Source organism: Sciurus vulgaris (genome assembly GCF_902686455.1).
Source record: "Sciurus vulgaris genome assembly, chromosome: 8".
Taxonomy (NCBI): Eukaryota; Metazoa; Chordata; class Mammalia; order Rodentia; family Sciuridae; genus Sciurus; species Sciurus vulgaris.
In genome coordinates this window covers 39,688,429-39,715,127 of record NC_136468.1, presented here as the reverse complement: position 1 = coordinate 39,715,127, position 26,699 = coordinate 39,688,429, and positions in this window count along the sequence as shown.

Here is a 26,699-nt window from a genome sequence, read left to right as displayed (position 1 = left end):
GCATTGCTATTACTTAGCTTTTCATTTGTCTGTTGGCTGCCTTTGTAATTTTGAAACTCCATTTCTTAGGCTTTCAGACTTCAGAGGACATCTGATAACCACTCTACCCCGCCCTACTATTTGAGGAAATTTTCAGTGCATTTCTGTTTCCTCTACCTCCCTCCTCCTTTCATCATGCCTCCTGGTTTCTGTCACGCTGTACTTCTACTTTCAAACCTTTATGGATGAAATCATTCTCTCTTGCAAGTACATTTAAATCCGATGTCAATTTATTAAACACTATGGACTCTGTTATGGTCTTCCTCAGTTTAAACAGCATTGTTAAACCCTCTGTAATAAAACAAACAAAAACAGTGGGCAACTTTTACTGTGTGCAAATTTTGGGTTGGTTTTTTTTTTTTTTTTTTTTTTTTTTTACGTTTATAAGACTTTCCTTCTCCATAAATTGTCAAGCTTAATGCTACTTAAACCAGTGTTTTATTAGAAGAGAGGATGATGACTTAGGCATCCTTATGGTTTTTATCTTCTCTGGAAGATATTTATCAGAAACAACATAGGATTGTGTGCAGTTTTTATTGATCCTTCTGTGTCCTTTGACTCCCAAGTCCATGAATCAGTTATAGGTCCATCCAAATGCCCTCGGTACGGGCCATCAGCTTTCAATGTAACCTGCACTTAGAAACAATCTCCTGATGTGTCAGGTAATAATTTCCAGCAGACTAAACAGGGATATGTACTCCATCCCTGCTCTTCAAAGAGTTCCCTAATAACTTGGTTCTTCTTTTGAGTGAGCTTGGTGCAGGCGCCTGCTGCTTCTCCAGCTAGAGAGAACAGGGACACAATCGTTTTCATGTGTGCTGGGAACATTATTTTTATTGTCACAAATTGGGAGTGATTTTCACAGTGCTATCTAATTACTGTCAGATAGAATGGCTAAATATCAACTACTGCAAGAAGAGGGTAATCATTTTTGGTAATGAACATCTGGCCTTCTACTTAATAGTGAACAGACTAACACTGCTCCCTACATCTGGATACATAGGAATCACTTAGGAAGCATTTTAGTCAGAGTCTCCCGGGATAGTCTCAGTTAGTACATGTGGTAAGGCGGGATCTGAGGATCTGTGGTTTAGAAAATGTTCTCAAGGGGTATGAAGGCCAAGGCAGGTTTTGGCACTATAACACTCAATAAGCCAGTATGCTCATTGTTTGCAGATGCATTGTGAAATCACATTACATCCGTGGACCACCAGGAAATTAAATTATTTAAATGTAAGCAATCTTTAGGAGGATTTTTGAGGATGTTTTTCACATTTGTAGCGGGTGTTTGATAGCATTTACTTGTCTTTTTTCCATCGTTTAGAATGATCACAGTCATCCTTGAAATATCCTTTGGAAGTCTGATTATCCATTTCTTTCTAAGTTGTAATGGATGTAAATTTGTTTTTCCAGGGCCATCTTGTCTCTGCCTATGGTTACCTGTAGACCCCTTTACACTGTTGTGGGCTTTTTGTCATGCCTCAGCCTCATCTCCTGGAAAATTTGGTCTATCCTTTTCAGGCACATATTCTTTATTTGTTATGTTCTGTTAACTTAAATTTATACTTAAAATTTTGCTCATCATTGCATATAAATCATCCCTTATCTGATAATATACAATAATTACACTCCTGATACTTGTCAAATAGTATTACCTGTGACTCTCTACTGTCTAATACTTATTAAAACTTCTGTTAAAATAAGTAACATATTTAAAGGAATGTGTGACATATATGCATTGCAAAGTAAAACTTATGTGTGGATCAAATAAGAGCAGAAGAGGCCTGAAAAGTTTTTTGCATCATACTGATTCCTAGTGCCTTGCTTTAAATAGCATTAGTCCCTGAGTCTTCTGTGAGAGAACAAAAGTCTATATATATAATCACAATTGTGGTAACTATTAGGATTTTATCTATCTAATCCTTAAATCAATGGAAGAACTTTGAAAAGCACTGAATGTCTATAACCTTCAAAAGAATATATTTCAATTTAGATATATATCTATAAATATGAAATTAATTGTAGGCTTATATTTTGTCTTAAAAGCGCACCAATTTTTTTCCTGATACTTCATAAATATCAGTGTTCTCTTTTTGAGAATCTATGGGTGAAAGCGTTTACATATCCCAGAACGTTGCCAAGCTCGGCATCTGAAGAACAACTCTTTGGTTTGTATCTTAGAGACACTGTGAATCTTGTAACTGAATCTGTTTCTAACTTTATCCTCTAGAAAATTTCAGGTCAGATTGCCAACCTTCTTGAATTTTGTTCAGAACCTTTGGGCATGTGACTTTTAAAACAAATATTGATTTATATTTGTTAGGAAAACTTTTACCTTAAAATTCTCATTTCTAATATCCCACTATCAAACTATAAGTTTCTAAATATCCATCTGTCCCCTCTCTTCATCTACTAATACAGTTACTCTTTGGCCTCCTGGAACTCTTCATTTTCTATATTTGCTATTTGAGAGACTCAATTCCCTTTGGTAAATGGCATGAAGATCCATCTGGTCACTCACACATGCAACTTGGGAATAATCTTGAATATCTCTTGGCACAATCCTGTATCTCCAAATGTCACCAGCATAAGAAGTCAGGAGGTCCCTGATGAAGCAAAAATCTTGGTTGATGGTGAGTCAAAGAGCATAAGTAAAGCTTAGCATTCAGATGATTGATTCACTTGGAAAGGCAGACTATTAAATCTACTTCTACATTATTAGAAAATTCAGGCAAGTAAATAAAATGTTATTACAAGCTGGGAGTGATGGTGTATGCAACAGCATAGAAGCTCAGAAGGCTGGGAAGGCTGAGACAGAAGGATCATGAGTTCAAAGCCAGCCTCAGCAATTTAGCAAGACCCTAAGTAACTTAGCAAAACTCTGTGTCAAAAAAAAAAAAAAAAAAAATAGGGGGTGGGGGAAGAGATGGACTAGGGATGTGGCTCAGTGGTTAAATACCCCTGGGTTTACTACCTGGTACCAAAGAAGAAAAATGAAACAGTTATTACAACACAAAATAACATAAAAACACAAAATTCTAGAGTAAGAAATTCCCAAGTGTGTTCTGTTGCTAAAATGGTGTGGGCAATAGAGACAAGGAGGGAATTCCCAGGTAAAACAAGCATGGCTTAAAGAGGATGTTCTCCCTGAAACTTTCCCAAAGTCACTAATATTCTATAGTATCTGGGGCTCATCAAGGGATGTATCTGGAATCAATTTTTCCCCAAATTTATTTGGCCAGGAAACAGTTTTTGGACAGAATATCTAATGGTATCGATCTAGGAATAATTAGTCTTAGACCCGAAAGTGCCTTTCCATTAGCAGAGATTTAGTTCAATTGTGTTAGTAGTAAACTGTAATATATAGTCATTCTTAGATTGTTAAGAGGAGCTTTAAACATTCATATGCATATAATTCCTGTAGTTACTCAAGGACAGCTCCTGAAGTCTCCCTTTGTATGTGATGAGAATATAAGTCATTCTATCAGGGGTATCAAAGAAAAAAAATGGGCTTGGGGAAGTAAGGAAGAATTGAGAATGGTGAACAGTGCACAGATACCCTTGAAAAACTGGGGGGGGGGGGGGGTGAAAGAGCAACGTTGTGGTGATCTCAGTTGAATCCTTGACAGAGCCTACTTCATACATTTCGAAGTCATCATTAAAAGGGTCAATGTAAGGTAAGATAATGGAGGCATCGTGGCCTATTGACCTTATTACATCATTGGAAGATCAAATTTTGGCCTGAAAATAGCAAATTCCTTCCCAATGATTCACATTACCCAGAAATCTGGGGTTTACTGGAATTCTTAATAAAAATTACAAATCTCCCTACAATAAATTTCAGATGCCGGTTCTTGATCACTTTAAGTACAGTTTGCCATTAGACAGAACCATTATCCATTACTGCTTACCTTTCATTTTGTTTTGCTTTTTAATCTCCAGAAAACTTCGTTTCCTTTGCCTCAGTGACTGCTAGGAAATGCAGAGAGCCTTTTGTTCCGTTTGTCCACTGTCTTCCAAGAGGATGATTTTAGTTATTGGCATAAAAATCCCCTATGATGCCTGTCAAAGTTGTTGATTAAACCAACAGTACTGCCTTGCATGCTTCCTCAGACTGAGGCCCAACTCTCATCAATTAGCAAGTCCCTCAGAAGAAGAGTTCTTTTCATCTCAAACCACACTACAAACATTCCTTCCTTGTACTCATTTCACTATATATATATTTTTTTTTTCATTCAAATGCATGACAAAATAGAAAAAAATAATGCTGGTTATTTACTTTTTATCACTTTATTTAAAAAATCAGTCATATTTTATAGATAAAATTATATGCTTATTTCAAAAATAAATTGAACAATATCGAGAACAAAAAAGAGACAACTCATCCAAAACCCCAACACGCAATTTCTTTCTACTTACATACCAGTGTTATAGTTAAAAATTTTTTCACATCTCTATTAGTATAAAAGGGAAAAAGAAAGTCACATATAATTTTATAAGACTCAAATGATAGAATACATGTGTTTCTGAAAGCAAAACTATTAAATTTAATTTTACTTGAATTTAACAGAACAAAAAACTAGTACTACAGAAAGGATTGTTAAACTTGAAATAAATGTTTCTTTACCAAAGAATTATTAATTTTTTACAAAGCATCTAATGACTTAAAAATACCACAATGATATAATTTTTTAAATTGCTAGGAGAGTAGATTTTCAGTGCTCTCATCCAAAACTAAAGACTATGTGAAAAATGCATATGTTCTTTGGCTCAATGTAGCCATTCCAGAATCTACAAATGTTTTGAAATGATATATTATATATGATAAATATATACATTTTTATTTATCGATTAAAATTGTTTTTAAAATCCTATAAAAAAGAACACCAAAAATGGAGCTTTTTAAACTCCATATGTATTTAGTCAGGAGGAACTAGTAGGTCTCCTTAGAAGAAGAAGAGCTGAACTCTTAAAATTGCTTCCCCTCATGAATGTGGTTATTCATGTTATATTTATTGTGTCAATGTCTTAACTGATAATTGGGTTGAATATAATAGTTTGTATCATATTTTCTTACTTTCCAATATGTAGGCTTTGTTCCAGTGTATTCTGGGTTTAGAAAAAAATCTCTCAGGCCACCCTATATTTGCCCCTGTAGAAAACTTGTTTTAGTCTGTCAGGATTCCCTGGAGAAGTTTGATTTACCTTTGAAGTTCAATTATTTAACAAGCATATGTTTTGGTGTTCATTGTCCTTTGTCCACTTTCCCTAAATCTAAAGACTCAGTTCATGAAAATATTCTGCACTGTATCTTTAAGTACTTTTTCTATTGAAATTTTTGGATTTTCTAGTTCAGATCACAATTATTTTAATATATTGTTTTTGTCCTTCAAATACATCATCGTTTCTGTGATTGCCTTTTTCTTTCTTTTTTCCTTCTATATTTATTGTCGTTATCTCAAGTCAATAATTTAACTGCCAGATAAGTCTATTTTGCTCCTTTTAGGTTCTGATATATTGATTCTGTAGCAGTGTGGTTTGAATATTCATTTGCAATTGTTCCTAATTTATGTCCTTTGGTCTACAGCTTACTTGTCTAGTCCTTTCTTTTCTTTATCTTCTTGTCCTTGAGCTCTTAGATCCTAAGATTTTCCATGGCATAAGGCATTCATGAACAGTCTGCGTTAGTTCCTTGGCTTTTGTTTTCTTCCACACTGGGTACTTACCATATTCATAATATGTACTTTTGTCTTCTCTCCCTTCCTCTCTTCCTCCCTTCCTTCCTTCCTTCTGTCCTTTCTTTCTCCTTCCTCTTTAGCGCGTTAGCACTGTTGCAGTCTCATTTCTTTTCTTCTTTCTCACAATCTGCATGATTCTCTTTCTATTTGCTTTTTTATTTGTTCTGTTACAGAGTGGGGTATTATCAGGAACCAGTGTGTCCACCCTCTTCCACACTCTACTTTGAAGGATGAGATGTTATTCATTCAATTATTTAAACCGTAAAGTGTTGGGTGGGGAGAGGACCAGTGTTTTTGGGGATGAGGATGCCCTTTCTGAGTGACTTGGGTGTGGCTGGCTGTGTTAGCTGCCCGCTGCAGTCCTCATCCCGCTGGCCTCTGTGTCCCACTCCCTAGTTTTTAGATTGTTCCCCAACTCCAGAGTGCCCTAGAGCACAGTAACCCCAGCTCCCTCTTCAACCTTGCTCAGTTTCCTTATTTATCTGTAGCATTTTCCATTGACATTTTGGGCGTCTGCCTTTAGTTCTTTCTTTACTTTCTTTTTAAATTAAAGACCATCCATGACCAGTTTCAGCTTTCTTCCATATTTTCCCTCTGGTTAGAACCAAACTATAGCTTTCTGCTTCTTTCACTGAACATCATTTTTCAGTTTATAATAAAACATTGCTCTTTTCCCTTTTTATGGTTGTTGGTAATGAGTATTTTTTGGCAACTTAATACTTTAATTATTACTGTTCATTTTCTTAGTTACTGACAAGGGAAATTCTGTAGCAGTTTCATATCCTGTGTTTTCTTCTTTCCCTTGTCTTTAAAACCTGGACTCAATCTCCAAATCATTGCTTCTCAATCCCACAAAGAAAATTTCTTTAATAACCAAATTCCTCCATTTCTTTCCATTCATTTTCAGATGACATCAAATTATAGTTTCTAAAAGCCTTCAAACCAACTTTTTTGTTTCGTTTTTTGTTTTCGTTTTTGTATTTTTGTTTGTGAAAAGATATCAAACCACATTCTTTTTCTACACAGTCTCAAAAGATTTGGGCATGATATTTTTCTAATTCATTAATTAACTTTTTTATTTTAGAATAGTTTTAGAATAGAATTTTAACATAAAAAACTGATAATTTAGAGTGTGCTTATATTGTTAATATCTTCAATTATTGATACATTTCATCACAACTAAAAAATAAATATTGGTATATTACCATTTACTGAACTCAATATTTTCATTTTGCTCATTTTCTGCTAATATATATTATGTATACATATACATACATGTATATATTTTTTATTCAGGATACATCCAGGATATCACATTTATTACTTATGTCTTCTCAGTGTCTTTGGTTTGAAAGTTTTAAAGATTTTGCTTGTTTCTACCTTGATATTTTTGAAGACAGTAGTTTATATCATGTTTCTCAATTTAGTTTAATCTGATCATTTTCAAGTGACCAGGCTGGGATTATGGATTCGTGGGAATAATACCACAAAAGTAAAGTGCCCTTTTCACTACATCTTATCAGGGGTAGTATTATGGTCTCAATTGTGTCCCCCAAAATTTGTACATTGGAGTCCTAACCTGAGTCCCTGATAATGTGACTGTGTTTGGAGATAGGGCCTTGAAAGAGGTTTGTAATAACATGAAGTCATTAAGTATGGCCCTAATCCAATATGCCTGGAGTCGTTACAGGAAAAAAGAATGGAATACAGATAACACAGACTGAGAACACAATAAGAAGGGGGTCATTTGCAAGCCAAGGCAAGACTTCAGAAGAAACCAACCCTGCCAGCATCTTGTTCTTGAACTTCCAGTTCAGATTGTGATGATAAAAAATGCCTGTGGTTTAACCCACCCAGACCAAAGTCCTAGTAGGCTAATCAATATAGGTTCACCCTATCAACATGACTTAACCATTGGTGGTATTATCTGTGATCTCCTAACCCAGGTAGTTTTTGTCAGGTTTCTTCACTGTAGTTACCTACTCCCTCCCTTTCCTTCTCTGTTCTTTAGAAGTAAGTTGCTAAAGGCAACCCACATGGAAAGATCTTGAAATTGGGCTCTGGGAGAGTTTGAATCCACTCCTATACAGGAAGTATGTACAGAAATCATTTGGAATTCTTTTTTAAGGAACATTTCTTCACTTCCTCCATTTATTTATTCATCCAATTGGTAATTTAAATCCACACAGGCTCATGTAAATTTATTTTATTGTTTGGCTATAATCCAACACAGATTAATTTATTTTGTTGCTTGCATTGTTCTGGCTGTGGCTTTTAGGAGTTCTTTCAGTGGGTTCTGACATACCTTTGACGTGCATCCATTTCTTTAGCTCAGCCTGTTTAATTTTTTGTTAATACTTCCTTATTTTCTGTAATTACAAGATATTCCAGGGTCATCTTGTATTTTTCATAAGAGAGCCCTAGAATTAGCTGTTTTTCCAAGGAGCTATGCTACTTTTTATTGGGAGGACCAAGATCCAAGTGTTGGGCAGAATAAATAATTATAAATAGTTTTGAAGAGTGTTTCTAAGTGTTCTCCCTATGTCCATTATAATTTCTTCATTGTATTTTACCTCTATCATTCAGGGAAGTAATATTTTTCTCTTCCTGATAAAAGAGACAAACTACTTTGGTATATTCTGTCTCTATTTCTTATGCACTGGAACAAGGTTTCCCTATCCAGTGTGTGTTCAGTGAATATAGTTCTATGATAGCTTACAACTTCATGGTCAAATATCTGGAAGTCATAGGGTATGCATGGCTTCTGGATATTCACATTTTACACTGACAAATGACAATTTTCTTAAAATGCTTTGCAGTAAAGAAATTTGATCAATCTGATTTAATGCGTATTTTTTTCCAAATTTAGTTGACCATAAATGCTATCTTTTTTGACATGTGAATTGATGTTGTATAAAAATTGTGTTCCATGGAATTCACTTGGGTCAGCTCAAACATAATGTCTTGGCTTGGAAGACACCTGCAGCTTTATTGTACAGCAATTCAGAAAAGTATTTTCTTTTAAATGCACTAAGACCACAATAAAAATAATCATTTTGAGATACCCTGTGGTTGAATGGTCTTTTTATCAGAGTGCTGTCTCTTTCTTCCATTTCCTTGAGTACCAGACCCTGCCAGTTCTGCCAAACTCATGCTAAGTGTGAGAACTTTATCTATAGCAGTGCATTTTGGGTAAAGAATATTGTCCTCATCTGTCTCACTGAGCAAATGTGCAGCTAACCCAGACCATTTCTTCACAGTTTTGACAGCATGGATTCCAGGTTCTGTCTTTCTCACATATCTTTAAGAGATGTGTTCTGAGAGTGCACACTAGCTATTAAATAAATGGAGGATAATTTCTATGAATTTGCTGAAGTTAGGACCAGTACCTTAATCAGTAAAAATGTAACTGAAATGAACAATCAATTACCTAGATTTCTCCCTCATATTATACTTGGAGGAGTCAGAGACAGAAGACAATGCAATAAATTGATATTAGAAACAATCAGCTTCAGAACATTTACTTTCAACTCATGTACAGAATAATTTGTAAAACATTTTATCTGATAGTAAAATAAAATTAAAATAGAATCATTTTAATTAATGATAATATAATAGGCATTTCTTAAATGATTACTATGAGTCAAATAGTATCTGAGAACTCTACATTTAATATTTAATTCTCACAATGAATGTCTGAGGTATAGGCTTTTATTATATTCATTTCACTACTCTGAGAAATCGAAGGATGGAGATATAAAGTACTTAGTTCAACATCACACATCAGGTAAGATTTGATCCCAGTTGTCCTGACATGAAGATACGTGGTCCATTAGAAGAAGTTTTGGTTTTTCTATTTTAATCAAAACATAAAAACAACTGGAATAAGTGTATGACACCATTTTACAAGTGGTAGATTCACAAAACCCACAGCGCATAATTTCCAGTTTGGCACACATAGGGCAGGTCCCTGGGATTGGCACAGCCTGTCTTCCCCACTCTTATGATCCTATCATGTATAGCTCATGGACAACACTTTGAGAAACATTTGTGAAGCAACATTTGTGAAGTAACATAGAGACTAAAAGATTTCTTAATCCATCAGGTAAATATTGTAAGACTTAAAAGATTTTGGTGAAATGTGTACACAATTTGCAAGCAAAGAAATAGGTGCACTTCTGCTGCTTTATTTTTTCCTTGGAACTTGCTGTCTCACTTTATCTGCTGCTTTAAATGATATTAAATATTTGTTTAATACAGTAGCATACATTACCTAATTTGTACTTCCTACTTTTGTAGCTATATTTCACCACTTGGGTAACCATGGAAAGAAGAGCAAAAATTTATTACTAACTAATTAATAGAGAAATGAAGGAAAGAAAATATATTAATAAGAATGTAAAATAGGTAAACAAAATAGAAAACAACTACTAAAATTGTAAATATAAATCTAAATTTACCAACAGTTACATTAAATGTAAGTCGAAACCTCATTCCAGTAATGCTTAGATTGTGAGAATTCAACTAAATGGTGCCAAGAACGCACCATATGTAAGATAAGAAGACAGAAAAGAGGAAAGCAAAAGGACAGAAAAAGATACACATTCATACAATCACAAAAATAAATCAGTCTTAGCTATATTGACATTAGAAAAAGTAGACCGAATATATTATTAATCAAAGGGAACCACATTTAAAAATGATAAAAAGGTCAGTCTTCTATAAAAATAAATCCCAAATTTTTATACGTCAATAATGTACCAGCAAACTATATACAGTTAAAATTGATTTATCTAAAAACTTAAAGAAATCTGCAATCATAATAAAAAGACTTCTGAAATTTACACATAAAAATTGTCATAGTAAAAGACTTTAAAACCCATATTGAGGAGTAATTTTTTAAAAACAAGCAAAATATCTCAAAGGATAAGAAATATCTTAGAAACACAATTAACAAATTTGACTGAATAAATATATGTGTAATATTTCACCACACAGTGATAGAATTCACATTCTTTCAAATGCAGATGGAACATTCAAACATTAATGAGATACTGGGTCATGCTGAAACTATTAATAAATTTCAAAGGCTTGAAGTTGCTCTTAGTTTTTTTTCTAACTGGAGTAAAATTAATTTTAAAATCAGTAACTAAAGATAATTAGGACATTTTAAACTGCATGGAAATTATACACATTTAAAATCCAGGGATCAAAGAAGAAATTACAATGGAGATTAGAAAATATCTTAAATTGAATTGTAATTGGAGATAATGTATATGAAAACTCATAGTCTGTAGCTAAAGCAGTATTTAGAAGAAAATTTAAAGTCTAAAATCTATCAGAAGAAAGAAAGGCTAAAAAGAATGATCTAAGCTTTCTTCTGAAGACTCTTAAGGAGAACAACAAGACAAATGAAGAATAGCAGAAGAAAAGTAATAATACAGATGAAAAATAAATCAGTGATAGAAGACTAATAATAATGGAGAAAATAAATAATGCTATTTTTTTCTGAGCCACTACTTTAGGAGATTAATGATGACTACAAAGTCACTGACATTCCTTTCATGGAGAGGAACAGTTTATGTCCTTTGCCCATAAATCTGTTCAGGTCTGTGTTTATTTTGAACAACAAAATATGGCAGACATGTCCCAGGCTGTGGATCCAGCTTTAAGAAACTGTCAGTTTCCACTTGTCTCTGGGAACTCTGTTGGAGCCCTGAGATGCCAGGAAAGACATTCTGTTTACATGTGAGTGTTTCAACTGATTGTTTCTTTCAATTGATTATCCCTATCAATATGTCTAATGTGCCAGTGAAGTCAATACATATCCTTCCAGCCAGAGAAAACCAGTGGTCAGCTCAATACTTGGGTCTCCAAGTACTTCAGTCAATACCTTGGAGAGCAAAAGAATCATCCAGGTGAGCCCAAGTACCACCCACCAAATCATGAGAAAGAATAAAAATGTTTGCAATTTTTTATTGCTTGGTTTTAGAGTATTCATTACACTGCACTAGATAACCAGACCAGATTTTATAATTTTTTTCAATTCTATTTTTAACTTTTGATTTTGACATAATTTAAAATTAAAATTCTAAAAAATGTAATAAGAATAGCACACAACATTCCCATGTTCTCTTCACATAGACTTCCCAAATGATGTTTTATCTTATTGGTTCTATGTATCTATCTATATACAGATTTTGAATATTTGACAGTAAGTTGCTGACATAATTTTCTATTACTACTAACCACTTCTAAATATCTTGAGGTATATTTCCTTAAAATAAAGGTATTCTCTCTCCTATTGTGAAACAAAGATAACAGCAGTGCCTCTATTGAAATCAAGAAAATATTATACAATACCACTTTATATTAAGATTACTGTACAAGGACCTTTTTCAGATGTCACTAATTGTCCAACCAAGGGTTTTAGCAATTTAACAAATGGCAGCTTTTTTGTATTCAGTTGTTTTGCCTTTTGAATTTGTTTAAAACTGGGACAGTTCCTGTCTTTATCTTTCATGACATAATGACTTTTAAGAGTCCAAGACATTTATGTTTTTAACTAATATTCCTTAATGTTTAGCAGCAGTTTCCTGATGAATGATTTGGATTACAAATTAAAAAAATAATAATAATAACACAGGCCAGTTGTGTTAACTCACACCTGTAGTCTCACACCTGCCCTAGACGTGGGAAGCTGAGACAGGAGGATTGCAATTTTGAGGCCAGTCTTAGCAACTTAATGAGAGTCTGTCTCAAAATATAATACAAAAAATGCCAGGGTTATAGCCCAGTAAAGAATCACTCCTCGGTTCAATCCCTAATACTAGAAAAAAGGAAAAAAAAAAAAAATCAAAAAACAGAAACAAAAAAAACAGAAAGACAGGAGCAATATGTTCTTCCCAGCACATCACATCAGGAAAAACAACGTAGCTTTGTCCTGTTGTTCATGATGCTGATTTTGATCACTTGGTGAATGCAATATCTGCAAGGTTTATTCAGTTTCAAGTTACTATTTTCCACTTTGTGATTAATGAACATATTGTGGTAAGATACTTTGAAACTAGGTAAATGTCTTCTTCCTAATTGAACTTTCACTCACTAGTGTTAACATCCATTTGTGCTATAGACTATTTGTGTCCCCATGAAAGTCAGGTTAAAATGTTAACCCCCGTTGTGATGGTATTAGAAGGTGGGGACTTCATAGGTGATTACAGTCTGGGGTGAAGTCCTAATGAACCATGGCCTTATAAAAGTGCTTCTGAAGAGCTCCCTCAGCCCTTCCACCATTTGAGGACACAATTAAAGAACTCCTAGCTATGAAACGTTAAGCAGCCCCTCATCACACTTCAAATCTGCCAGCACCTTGACTTTGGACTTCTCTCCCTCCAGAACTGTGAGAGAGAAATTTCTGTTGATTATAAGCCTACCTCATGGTATACTGTTATAGCATCCCCAAAATACACAATTGGTGAGTTTTGCCTGACACCAAAGATCTAATGATATTTTCACATGTTTCATCATTATTTGTCTTTACTTTCTTGGACTGCAAGATGTCCCACTCACAGACTTTAAAGTTTGCAGCACAGAATTCCTTGGATTATGATGTGGCCTATTTATGATGTCCTATTTCTGACATTTTATCTGCATGGACATCAAAATGCTTACTTAACTTTATCTCCACCAGATTCTTGAGCATTCTATATGTTTCTGAAACCACTGATCAGATGTACCCTATCTCATCTATTTTTATACATGTCAGATATTATCTTTGCTTTCTTTAACCTACCCTCTTATGGCAGGCTGTACAATGCTGTACCCTGTGGGCTTTTGATAAATATTTGTTGACTGATAGTTCCTGCACAGAACAACAAGCTAAAAAAAATTAACCTAACATTTATAATTTTTAGTGCCACAAGAATCTGCAGGATACATTTTGGATGAGGATACTCAGATCTTTAATTTTCAAAGTAGTCTAATTGTTAACAGAACACCTATAGTGAGAAAAATGTGTTTTAACTTGCTGAACAGATGACTAATGTGGCCAAAAAGTAGTTAACATTGAAATAAAGCCTAACTGGGTATTTTATGTTTTTTGTTTTTTTTTTAATTTTTAAGATGTAATTTATTAAAGCATGGTTCTAAGTTTAGATACCTATTCCTATTCCCTTCTGTTCATCCCTTGGTACTTTACCTTCTGATCATCCCCATTTTGTTCTGTCTTCTTTGACTCAAAGTTGGTCAGAATTCAGTGAGTGTTGGGTTTTAACCTTGGGCAATGGAAGGAAAAAAAAAGACAGAAGTAAAAGACAAAATTTGTAGAGAAATATTCAGAAGGTTGGAAGCAAAGCCCTGGAGGACATCATTGGTATTTAGCAAAGTCAGACGCATTGCAGTATTCATGCAAGGGAAGAGAGGAAATTAAGGCACTTCAACACTACGGATGGCCTGGTGTTGGCAGGCATGTAAAGATAATTGTATTAAATTGGTTTTTGCGCTATAATATAATATTCTTCCTAAGAGACAATTTCTTGCATGTATCACACTACCCATTGTTCAACACAAAGCAAGGCAAGATATAATTGAATGTGAAGAGCACAGCTACTGGAATCAGTAAGAGTTGCTATTTCCACTCATTAGCTTTCAGACCTTTTATTATATTAAAATGGAGATACAAATACCTATTTTGTTCTGTTGTTGTAAGGCATAGAGACTGGGTATGCAAGAAGCCTAGAGTACCTAACTCACAGTAGGTACTGAACAAATGTTGCTCCTAAATGAGCAGATCTCAGAATCCTATGCCACTAAAAATCCATCCAAAGTTATTATTTTTAAAATAAAATAAGGCATACAGTTCCCAAAGCCTTTCCTTGGAGATTCTGAGTCAATCTGGGAATAGAACTGACAATACCTTTTCTTTTTTAAAATTGCTTTTATTGACTACCTTAGGTGATTCTTGAATATGGGAAAACCCATAACATAGCATCCAATATAGCATAAGTCTGTTAGGAAGGGAGGTCCCCAGAACCAGTGAGACCAAGCCCATAGACCATCTGCATCTAACCTATATTTTCTCTATGCTCCAATTCCATTCCTATCTTGCCGCCCACTTTATATGTGCAAACCATTGAAAACAGAATATCTCTTTTGAACTTGACTTTTCTCTTCATCCTCCACTTTTCAAAAAAGCACGATGCTCTTCTTCATTGTTTTCATTTTCAGGTAGAAGCCCTGCCATCTGTTTCATTTTTTAATAGAAATGGACTTGAGGTGGGGGGCATCTTTATTTCCTTCTTTATCTCTTCCTAACTGGTTTTCTAACTCCAGTTTGGCTCATCTCTCAATTCCAGAGTAATCATTCCAAAATATAAATCTGCTTGGAAATCTTTGGTGTTCTCTTATAATCTTCAGAATAAAATTAAACTTTTCATGGAAGCATTTGGTCATTTGATCTTATTCTCTTCACTCCACAGGCTCACCACCAGCATCCTTCCTCCCTTACCCTCTCTCCACATCTCTTGCCACTTCTCAAAGATGCTATAGTCTCACACCTACTTGACTTTGCAGTTATTGGATGTTGAAATCCTAACCTCCAAGGTGAGGCCACTGGGAGATAGGGCCTTCGGTAGATGGTCGGATCTGAGTGTAGAGCCCATGTGAATGGGATTAGTGCCCTCATAGAGGCCCCAAAGAGCTTCCTTGTCCATCCTGCCAAGTGAGGACTCAGCAAGAAGGTGCTGTGAGGAATGGGCTCTTACCAGACAATGAATCTGAGGGTGCCTTGGTTGTGGATGCCCTGGCCTCCATCCAGATCTCTGAGAAATAAATATTTGCTTATTAGCCATGAAGCTTATGGCATTTTTAATAGCAGTGTGAATAGTTAAATCCCTGTGATTTTTTCTTTGTTGTTAATGTTTGTTTTTCTTCAATCATTTCTTCCTGGGCAGTGCAGAGCATTCCTCAAGAATTAGAACAACACTTGCCTCTTCCTGGAAGTTTTTCTGAGTCCTCTTTACTCATGTTGACAAACCCTTCTATGATCTTTTTCTCTTACTTTTTTTCTGCATAGCTCTGATCATCTATATCCTGAGCATCAGTTGTCTAGTTTATCTTCTTCCAAACTGGGAAAACCTTGAGGTGAAGAATTATATCTTAATCATCTTTATTTTCTCATTTGATTGAAAAATTTCTGGCATATGGAAGGCATTCTCTAAATACTTGCTGATGAATGAGTAAGGAGAGAAAATACTATTTCTTATATGAACATACACAATTCACACTTAACAATTACGTTTAGAAATGCTCATGATGATTAATTCCTTATCCTAACTACAATTACACAATTTTATCCTAATTTCAGACACATCCTAAAAGTAGTGTAGAATATTTCCCAAGGGATATAATTAAGAGTACAGAATATCTCTAAAATATTCTATGAAAAACTAGGTTATTATCACTCTCATCCACGTAAATTTTGGAAATAAGTGGGAATGTTTCAGAGATTATTCCTAACTCTATTCTAGCAGATGTAGGGAGGACAGCCTAGATTTCATCTGCCCCACTTAGTGCTTTACTTCATGGATCATTCGATCACAAGTGACAACTTGCAGTTAATTATTTCTTCCTGTCACTAATGTGAGGAGACAGACTCTGTCAGTAAAAACTGGCTCAGGGGAAATGATTCAGAAAGAAAAATATCTATCATAACTTTTTACATAAGTATCCAGGCAGTGTGCTTTTATTGATTTTTACTGATGAACAAAATTGCTAATTTGTGTAGTCATTGTCCTTTGTATGTAATGAGAACAATCTGTAAAACCCAATGATTTGCATGTCAATTTCTTGAGGAAAATATCTCAACAGAATGCAAAAGTGGTGGTGAATTTACAGTGTGTTGCTTGAAGTCCTTTTCAAGAAAGTCTTTATTGTTTTTTTTTTTTTTTCATTCCCTTTAACTTCTTTGTTTCCACAATTTTTTATTGGCACATTATGACTATACACAATGATGTGATTTGTTGTAATATATTTGACGTAATAAATTTGTACATTCAACATAATATAACAATACAATTTGGCCAGTATCACTCCCCAGCACCTCTCCCTTCCCTCTGGGCCTCCCAACCACTGTTCTCTTTCCTCTGCTGATCACAAAATATAATTTATCCTGTAGAAGCAAACGGGAATTTCATTCTGACAATATTCATCAAACCATGGACTTCAGCATAGCAAGTCTTTAGATCTATTCAAGGAGGCTTACTCTAGAGTGCGTCATGATTACACACAACCTCACTTATTGCATGAATCCATTTTGTAGACAAGTGTTTTATGAGAAAGCTTTCCTTTAGTAGAATGTGTTTCGTCCTAGGAGTAGGGACAGGATCTGTCTCATTTTCTGATGTGCGAAGAATACTATAAGGGGCTGGGTTGTGACTCAGTGGTAGTGCACTTGCCTGGCATGTGTGAGGCCCTGAGTTCGATCCTCAGCACCGCATATAAATAAATAAATAAAACAAAATATTTATTGACACCTAAAAAAACATCAAAAAGAGCACCATAGTGCTAATGTAGCATGCATGTGCGTGCACACACACATATTAATTAGAGAATAAATGAATTCAAGGTATGATGACTAGTGTCAAGGATAAAGAAGAACAATTAGAATATTTATTAGTGTTCTCTCTATAATTTTCAACTAAAGATAATAACTAGAGTATTAATGGAACAAGTTATGAATTAATAATGGAATAACAATGTCAATGATTATTAATGAACATCAAAAACTAACAAGTTTACATTGCACAAAAGTGTGTGCACTGGAGTTTTATATCAGGTTCTTAAGATTAGAAAACCCTTCTTCCAGCTACCTTTTATTAAGACAAAAACCTTGCTTTTGTAATTTTATGTCCTTTGTATATGTACCCAGAAGTGGGAGTGCTGGAATCTATGGTAGTTCCATTCTTAATTTTTTGAGGAACCTCCATAACATTTGCCTTGATGGCTTCACTAATTAACATTTTTACCAATAATGTACCAGGACACCCTTTTCTCTGCAACCTTATTTCAACAACACTTCTTATCCCTCATCTGTTTTAGTAAGTGATTTTTCATTATAGTTTTGATTTGCATTTCTCCCATGATTTGTAATGTTGAGCACTTTTTTGTATACATGTTTTGCTATTTATGTCTTCTTTGGAAAAATGGCAATTCAGATCATTGCCCATTTTTTATTCAGGATAGCAAAATAGCCAAGATATAGAATCAACCTAAGTGTCTGCCACTAATGGATGAATGGATAAAGAAAGCATGATGCAAAAGACAGTGGGATGTTATTCAATCTTTAAAAGGAAGGAAAGACTCCTATTTGCAGTAACTTGAATGATTCTGGAAGATATACCTGGCGAAGTCAGTCGGACACACACAAAAATACTGCACGACATCACTTATATGTGGAATGTTTAATTTTTTTAATATATATATAAACAGAAAAGAGAAGTGCTTGGCAGGGGCTGGGTAGTGGTAGGAGGACAGGTTGGAGGAAGCAAAGAGATGTTGATCAAAGGGCACAAATTTTCAGTTATAAGATGAATAAGTTCTGCAGATATAATAATGTAGCACCTGGTTCTTACAGTTAATAATAATGTGCTGTATGAAAGTTGGTAAAAGAATAGAGCTTAAGCATTTCTCATCATAAAAAAGGTAACTATGTGAAGTGATGGATTTGTTAATTAGCTTGATTGTTGAAATCTTTTCACAATGTATGCATACATGAAAAGCATAACATTGTACCCTTTAAATATATACTATTTTTATTTGTCAATTATACATCATTAAAGCTGACAAAAAAGCTTGATTTGGATACATTCAGTTTAGCTTTATAATGAAAAGGATTAATTTATTTTTTCCTCTCTTCTGCAGCTAGTCAACACAGCCTGCTGTTCAAAAAATGAAAAATACGCTTTACATAATAGAGCTATCAACTGATAAGAACATTTCGAACATTTCTTTACTAATTCCAAAAGACATTTTAATAAATAGCATGAGTGACTTGAGACCTTTTCTTTCCCACACAAGTAGATCAGCTTTAACATTTCAGATATCCAACTTTTCCAAGCTCGTTAGGCTGCAATGGTCCCTCATCACTGTTGGCATTGTCAGGGATTGGACAGAAGTCCAGCAAAGCTGCACGGTAATTAGACAAAGGCTGAGCGTCCTCCTTACAGCTTCTGCATACACAGCTGTAACTGCGTCACCAGCTCCCCAGGGAACACAGGAGAGCAGGAGTGAGGCATTTTGCATCCTAAATGAAGACTGAAATGTTAACACTTTCAACACCCTTTAAAATGCTGTGAGGGGTTGGGCCTGATGGCTCAGCTGCTGGGGAGCTAAGGCAAGATCACAAGTTCAAAGCCAGCCTCAGCAACAGCGAGGAGCCAAGCAACTCCATGAGATCCTGTCTCCAAATAAAATACAAAATAGGGCTGGGGATGTGGCTCAATGGTTGTGTGCACCTGAGTTCAATTCCCGGTACCCCTTGCCCCCAAACAATATGGCATAAGGGGACTAGATGTTCATTTCCCCCAAAATTCATTTCATCCATAACTGCTTTCATCAGGAGTGTGCAGACGGAAGGCTGACATATTCATAATTCACAAAGTAAAGTACTCTCTGTTTATTATTAAATTTAGGCTTTTACATTTCTATATTTGAAGAGGAAAACCAAAATCTAAAATTTTATTATAGTCAAAGATGGAATAGTACTTACTACTCAGAACTTTCTGAAGTGAAAAGAGTAGAATCCAAACTCAAACTAGATTCAGGTGAAAGGAAGGATATTGTTTCACCTGAGAAAATTATGAACAAGGCAACAAGGAAATTGTTTCCAGCCCCAGAGAATGACTAGAACCAGGAATCTCATATTTCAGGATGCATGCTTTCAAATCTCTTTCTCTTTCCTTTCCTAGGTCTTCCTGCCTCTCTTTTGTTGTCAGTTTTAAATCAGTATACTCCTTAAAGGATGTGCCCACTGGGAGCTAGGGACCAAATTCATATAGATTTGCAACCAGAGGGGAGAGCTTCTATCCCAGTTCCACTTAGGAAATAATAATCAAAGGAAAAAGGAAAGAGCAAAAGAACAAGGATAGTCTCAAACTAGTCACATAAAAAAGCCTTGGACCACAGCAAATATTGACAAATACAAAAATAAATGTTAAGATCATACTTCTACTCCAAGGGATAATCTTTGGCTAACTTACAATCCCAAGTGATACAAATCAGCCTAAAGGAAATTATTTGCAAAATGCACAGAAAGACATTCACTTTCCCAAATTTAATGAAAACTAATGACTTCATGAAGGAACATGCATAATTTTTTTAAAAAATTAATGAAGATATAATATAAACAAAGAATTCCTCTAAATTTGCTCAAAGTTGGAAAAACTGCTAGAGATCTTTATCATTTGTACTTGTCTCAGGTCTCCCTCCTTGATCCTTCTCTGTCATACACATTTGTTCATCATTCTTCAGTCTCTTGAGAAGCATTAGCAAGTTCCAGGGGTCCAGGGGCCCAATGGTACAGAGGGCTAATACTAATCATGTGGAAGTTTAATAAATAAATAAAATTAAAAAGAAAGAAAAAAACTGAGAGTTGGAGAAAAACCCTAAGAGATTCTGAAATTTCCTCATCCCAGATTCTCTACTAATCATCTGGCATTACATTCTCAGGGATGAAATGTGTCTGGACAGATAACTGATTCATGGTTATCCTAGTTTTCATTTTATTGCTCTTAAAAAAAATCTCTTTTCAGATTTGGGAATATTTTTATCTGGTCAATTTTAACCTTTCCCTCATGTTCTCTCCCTCAAAGAGATTATACAGGAAAGGTAATAAATGGAAAATTAATTGTAGGTGTCTCTGATAATTGATGAATAGTCTGGATCATTGTAGATAATCCTCTTCAGATTATTAAAAGGGACACTGAATTCCTGCAAGATAAATCCTGAGAACCTTTCTCAATCCGTCTTTTAACTAGGCTCCCATGGTCAGAGAAGGATGGAAAATTGGGGGAGTAGACTAAATTATAATATAATAGTGGCCTCTTAAAACTTAAAAAAAGGCTGGGCCTCTACAAGCTTCAAGTACAAAGGCACGGGGACATCTGTCTAATAAAACTTCCTGTGAGCCATAATGTAAGAGAAAGTTTTCAACTCTAACTCAGGACTTAAGAGGAAAGGATTAGAGATGAGTCCTGGTGCTTCATCAGTAACCTTGTGTAAGGACTGTTCTGTGGCAGGCAGTACAGTGCCTACAGTGGATATGGGAAAGAGATGATGTGATCTCATGTTTCAGAAAGCTTAATCTCTTAAATTTCTTATCGAGTGAGGAGAAAAGGCAAACAAAGCTAATGCCAATCCAGATCAAATCAATACAAAAATGTGTGACAAATAACTAAGAATATATACAGAGTTCAGTAGGGAGACAGGTAAGGAAATTAATGCTGTATGTGACTAAAGGTGAGATAAAGAATGATTTATGGATGTTAGATTTGCACTGAGTCTATAGGATGAGCATCAATTTGTTAAAGGGGACCAAGGGAAATCCTTCTGGGGTGAGCAAACAGCATCAACAGAAGTGTAAAATATTAAGTCCATTAGCGGAGCTATATGCCTTTCCTTGAGGCTGGTATATAAACATACCATCTCATCAAGAATCCTGGATTCCAGTAGGCAGAAACAGATCTAGATTTTCTTCAAGATGACTTGAAAGCAATTTGGGAGATTGAGTGGGAATGACACCTCTTGAAGCAGGGAGATGGGTTAGGAAATAGTTGTCACAGTGTGGATGTGATGGCAAGGTAGTCTGCCCTGGGTGGAGGGCTAGGTCGCGTTTTAGTCCATTTTATGTTGTTCCACAGAACACCTGAAAGTGGGTAATTTAGAATAAACAGAAATGTACTGGCTCACAATTCTGGAGCCTGGGAAGTTGAAGATCAAGATCCTGGCATCTGGCAAAGGCCTGCCGTGGCACCACACTGTGGGAGGTCAAGGGCAAGAATACAAAGGGTGGACCACTCCTGTGAGCCCTTTTGATAACAGCATAAGTCTATTCACAAAGCAGAATCCTCATGATCTAAACCTCTCCCACTGGGCCCTACCTCCAGGACTGTCACTTTCCGGGACTAGGTTTCCGACACATGAATTCTGGGGACAATCACAGAAGATAGTAAGGCTTATTTACTAAGAACATAGTTCTTACAATATTTTTCTGTTAATGTGATAGAATTCTCTAGTGTTTTGTTAAAATTTTCACTTGTTTGATTTATAGTTAATGAGCATACATATTTTTGTGACTTATCATAGTATGTATTTTTAAACTTCAACTTCTTTAGTTACCATGTAATTATTATGGGGCGCAACTTAAGAACAGACTGATCACCACTGAGAAGTCCAAATTTGAGAGTCTTTATTAAGCTGGCCAACTGACTGTCTCACACAGTGCCCTCAAAAATGACTATTGGGAGAACAGCCCTGACCATAGGGTGGTAAGCATTCTTTTTTTTTTTTTTTTTTTTTCCTAGTGACAGTGTGTCTTTATTTATTAATTTATTTTTTTTTTATTGTAAACAAATGGGATACATGTTGTTTCTCTGTTTGTACATGGCGTAAAGGCATACCATTTGTGTAATCATAAATTTACATAGAGCAATGTTGTTTGATTCATTCTGTTATTTTTTCCCTTCCCCCCACCCCTCCCACCCCTCTTTACCCTCTATACAGTAGTTCCTTCCTCCATACTTGCCCCCCTCCCTAACCCTAACTCTATCCCTTCCCTCCCCCTCATTATGTGTCATCCTCCACTTATCAGCGATATCATTCGTCCTTTGGCTTTTTGAGATCGGCCTATCTCACTTAGCATGATATTCTCCAATTTCATCCATTTGCCTGCAAATGTCATAATTTTATCATTCTTTATGGCTGAGTAATATTCCATTGTATATATATACCACAGTTTCTTTATCCACTCATCAATTGAAGGGCATCTAGGTTGGTTCCACAGTCTGGCTATTGTGAATTGAGCAGCTATGAACATTGATGTGGCTGTATCTCTGTAGTATGCAGATTTTAAGTCCTTTGGGTATAGGCCAAGGAGTGGGATAGCTGGGTCAAATGGTGGTTCCATTCCAAGCTTTCTAAGGAATCTCCACACTGCTTTCCAGAGTGGCTGCACTAATTTGCAGCCCCACCAGCAGTGTATGAGTGTACCTTTCTCCCCACATCCTCGCCAACACCTGTTGTTGCTCGTATTCTTGATAATCGCCATTCTAATTGGGGTGAGATGGAATCTTAGGGTGGTTTTGATTTGCATTTCTCTTATTACTAGAGATGTTGAACATTTTTCCATATGTTTGTTGATTGCTTGTAGATCTTCTTCTGTGAAGTGTCTATTCATTTCCTTAGCCCATTTGTTGACTGGATTATTTGAATTCTTGGAGTAGAGTTTTTTGAGTTCTTTATAGATTCTGGAAATTAGTGCTCTATCTGAAGTATGATTGGCAAAGATATTCTCCCACTCTGTAGGCTCTTTCTTCGCATTGCTGATAGTTTCCTTTGCTGAGAGAAAGCTTTTTAGTTTGAATCTATCCCAGTGGTTGATTCTAGCTTTTATTTCTTGTGCTATGGGAGTCCTGTTAAGGAAGTCTGGTCCTAGACCAACAAGGTGAAGATTTGGACCTACTTTTTCTTCTATAATCTGCAGGATCTCTGGTCTGATTCCGAGGTCCTTAATCCATTTTGAGTTGAGTTTTGTGCAGGGTGAGAGATATGCGTTTAGTTTCATTCTGTTGCATATGGATTTCCAATTCTCCCAGCACCATTTGTTGAAGAGGCTATCTTTTCTCCATTGCATATTTTTGGCCCCTTTGTCTAGTATGAGAAAATTGTATTTATTTGGGTTTGTGTCCGTGTCCTCTATTCTGTACCATTGATCTACCTTTCTATTTTGGTACCAATACCATGCCGTTTTTGTTACTATTGCTTTGTAGTAGAGTTGAAGATCTGGTATTGCAATACCCCCTGTTTCACTCTTCCTGCTAAAGATTGCTTTAGCTATTCTGGGTTTCTTATTCTTCCAGATGAATTTCATAATTGCTTGCTCTATTTCTGTAAGGTACATCATTGGGATTTTAATTGGAGTTGCATTGAATCTGTATAGCACTTTTGGTAGTATGGCCATTTTGACAATATTAATTCTTCCTCTCCAAGAACATGGAAGATCTTTCCATCTTCTAAGGTGTTCTTTAATTTCTTTCTTTAGTGTTGTATAGTTCTCATTGTAGAGGTCTTTCACCTCTTTTGTGAGATTGATTCCCAAGTATTTTATTTTTTTCGAGGCTATTGTGAATGGGGTAGTTTTCCTAATTTCTCTTTCTGAAGATTCATCACTTATGTATAAAAATGCATTGGATTTATGGGCATTGATCTTGTAACCTGCTACTTTACTGAAATCACTTATGAGTTCTAAGAGTTTTCTGGTGGAATTTCCAGGTTCCTCTAAATATATAATCATGTCATCAGCGAACAGGGATAGTTTGAGTTCTTCTTTTCCAATTCGTATCCCTTTAATTTCTTTGGTTTGTCTAATTGCTCTGGCCAGAGTCTCAAGAACGATGTTGAATAGGAGTGGTGAAAGAGGGCATCCCTGCCTTGTTCCAGTTTTTAGGGGGAATGCTTTCAGTTTTTCATCATTTATAATGATATTAGCCATGGGCTTAGCATAGATGGCCTTTACAATGTTAAGGAATGTTCCCACTATCCCTATTTTTTCTAGTGTTTTGAGCATGAAGGGGTGCTGTATTTTATCAAATGCTTTTTCTGCATCTATTGAAATAATCATGTGATTCTTGACTTTAAGTCTATTAATATGGTGAATTACGTTTATTGATTTCCTGATGTTGAACCAACCTTGCATCCCTGGGATGAAACCCACTTGATCATGGTGCACTATCTTTTTAATATGTTTTTGTATGCGATTTGCTAAAATTTTGTTGAGAATTTTTGCGTCGATGTTCATTAAGGATATTGGTCTGAAATTTTCTTTCCTTGATGAGTCTCTGTCTGGTTTAGGTATCAGTGTGATATTGGCTTCATAGAATGAGTTTGGGAGGGTTCCCTCCTCTTCTATTTTATGGAATACTTTGAGAAGTATTGGAATGAGCTCTTCCTTAAAGGTTTTGTAGAACTCGACTGAGAACCCATCTGGTCCCGGACTTTTCTTTGTTGGTAGGCTTTTGATGACTTCTTCTATTTCAGTACTTGAAATTGGTCTATTTAAATTGTTCATGTCCTCCTCATTCAGTTTAGGCAATTCATATGTCTCTAGAAACCTGTTGATGTCTTCGAAATTTTCTATTTTGTTGGAGTATAGATTTTCAAAATAGCTTCTAATTATGTTTTGTATTTCAATCCTGTCTGTTGTGATATTTCCTTGTTCATTCCGAATTTTAGTGATTTGGGTTTTCTCTCATCTTCTCTTTGTTAGTGTGGCTAAAGGTTTATCAATTTTGTTTATTTTTTCGAAGAACCAACTATTTATTTTGTCAATTTTTTGTATTGTTTCTTTTGTTTCAATTTCATTGATTTCAGCTCTGAGTTTAACTATTTCCTGTCTTCTACTACTTTTGGTGCTGTTCTGTTCTTCTTTTTCTAGGGCTTTGAGCTGTAGTGTTAGGTTGTTTATTTGTTGAGTTTTACTTCTTTTATTAATGCGCTCCATGAAATAAATTTCCCTTTAAGTACTGCTTTCATAGTGTCCCAGAGATTTTGATATGATGTTTCTTTGTTCTCATTTACCTCTAAGAATTTTTTAATTTCCTTCCTAATATCTTCTGTTATCCATTCATCATATAACAGCACATTGTTTAATCTCCAGATGTTGGAATAGTTTCTGTGTTTTACTCTTTCATTTATTTCTAACTTCAATCCATTATGATCTGATAGAATACATGCTAGTGTCTCTATCTTCTGTATTTGCTAACATTAGCTTTGTGGCATAATATATGGTCTATTTTAGAGAAGGATCCATGTGCTGCTGAGAAGAAAGTGTATTCACTCTTGGTTGGATGGTATATTCTATAAATGTCCGTTAAGTCTAAATTATTGATTGTGTTATTGAGATCTATGGTTTCTTTGTTCAATTTTTGTCTGGAAGATCTGTCCAGTGGTGAGAGAGGCGTGTTAAAATCACCTAGTATTATTGTGTTATGGTCTATTTGGTTTCTGAAATTGAGAAGGATTTGTTTGACGTACATAGATGAGCCACTGTTTGGGGCATAGATGTTTATGATTGTTATATCTTGCTGATTTATGCTTCCCTTAAGCAGTATGAAATGACCTTCTTTATCCCTTCTGACTAACTTTGGCTTGAAGTCCACATTATCGGAAATGAGGATGGATACTCCAGCTTTTTTGCTGAGTCCATGTGCATGGTATGTTTTTCCCCATCCTTTCACCTTCAATCTATGGGTATCTTTTTCTATGAGGTGAGTCTCTTGCAGGCAACATATTGTTGGATCTTTCTTTTTAATCCAGTCTGCCAGTCTATGTCTTTTGATTGATGAATTCAGGCCATTAACATTCAGGGTTATTATAGAGAAATGATTTGGTTTCCCGGTCATTTGGTTCATTTTTAAAATTTTGTTTATTTATTTGTTTGACACAACTTGTTTCCTCCTTTATTTGACAATTCCTTTAGGATAATTCCTCCCTTTGCTGATTTGCTTCTTTGTTTTTCATCTCTTCCTCATGGAATATTTTGTTGAGAATGTTCTGTAATGCTGGCTTTCTTTTTGTAAATTCTTTTAGCTTTTGTTTATCATGGAAGGATTTTATTTCATCGTCAAATTTGAAGGTAAGTTTTGCTGGGTA